This window comes from Gossypium arboreum, chromosome 13, assembly GCF_025698485.1.
Source record: "Gossypium arboreum isolate Shixiya-1 chromosome 13, ASM2569848v2, whole genome shotgun sequence".
Lineage (NCBI taxonomy): Eukaryota > Viridiplantae > Streptophyta > Magnoliopsida > Malvales > Malvaceae > Gossypium > Gossypium arboreum.
In genome coordinates this window covers 22,880,999-22,882,289 of record NC_069082.1, presented here as the reverse complement: position 1 = coordinate 22,882,289, position 1,291 = coordinate 22,880,999, and the positions used below count along the sequence as shown (strand labels likewise).

At 38.0% G+C, this 1,291-nt stretch overlaps 1 non-coding gene across 1 annotated transcript; it reads left to right on the top strand.

Annotated features, from left to right (window-relative positions):
• Positions 1-361: 361 nt before the first annotated feature.
• On the top strand, positions 362-468 carry LOC128286988 (small nucleolar RNA R71). The gene has a single exon (XR_008277688.1). It is a non-coding gene; the product is annotated as a small nucleolar RNA R71 (small nucleolar RNA).
• Positions 469-1,291: the final 823 nt, after the last annotated feature.

Below are 1,291 nucleotides of genomic sequence, written 5' to 3'. Positions count from 1 at the left end.
GTTATCCATGCTGTGGCCATAAGGTTGGTATTCCGAATGGTTTGTTCCACCGCTGCTTGTTTCGCATTGCATTACTGGGTGAACCTGTGAAGAATTAAGAAAACCATCAATCATTTTATTTAAGAGTTCTACCTGATTAGAGAGCATGGTGCCCGAATCAAAGTTATAAACGCCGACTGTTTTCGTTGGCTTTGTCCTCATGACTTGCCACTGATAGTTATTCAGTGACATCTCTTCTATAAACTCATAGGCATCTTCTGGTGTTTTATTGTTGATGGTTCCGCCTACTGCTACGTCAACCATTTCCCGAGTCGAAGGATTCAGACCATTGTGAAATGTTTGTACTTGGAGCCAAAGCGGTAACCCATGGTGAGGGCACCTTCTCAAAAGGTCCTTGTATCTCTCCCATGCATCGTAGTGTGTTTCTAAGTCCATCTACACAAAAGAAGAGATATCATTGCGTAATTTAGTCGTTTTAGCCGGCGGAAAATATTTTAGTAAAAATTTCTCAGTCATTTGTTCCCAACTGTTTATCTTTATTCCTCAATGAAAAGGGAAACAACCGAAAACGAATGGAATCATTAGAAACGCCATTGATTTTAAATGTATCGCAAAATTCCGGAAAGTTTGCTAAGTGAGCGTTGGGATCTTCATCCTACAAACCATCAAACTGAACAAATTGTTGTATCATCTGAATAGTGCTAGGTTTTAATTCAAAAGTATTTGCAATTACAGCAGGTCTAACTATGCTAGATTCAGTTCCTGTTAAAGACGGTTTAGCATAATCATACATAGTGCGTGAGCAGGATTTTGATTAACCGCAATTGCAGGAGGTAGCTGATTGCCCTAGTTTTTAGCCATCTCTTCGATTGGGGGTTGAGTATCGTCTTCTTGCTCGTTCTCCAAGTATCTTAAGCTGCGCCTTATTTCTCTTTGGTTTCTACGAACTGTATGATCGATTTCTTCCTTAAAAAGTAAGGGTCCTGATGGGTTTCTTCTAGTCATAAACTATAAAAACCTGCCAAGAGAAGGAAAAAGTAAATTAATAAATAATAATAATTAAATTAAATTAAATTACAAGAAAAATAAATGGCTAAAGTAATAAAAATTGAGCGTTCCTAATATCTTAGTTCCCTGGCAACGGCGCCAAAAACTTGATCGCGTGATTTGTACCAAGTAATAAATATTTATAATGAAGATCAAACCTAGACTAACTATTATCACGACGAAAAGGCAAGCGCACCTATTGAACAATAGTATAGTAATGGCAAGACCGGGATATCGTACCCAA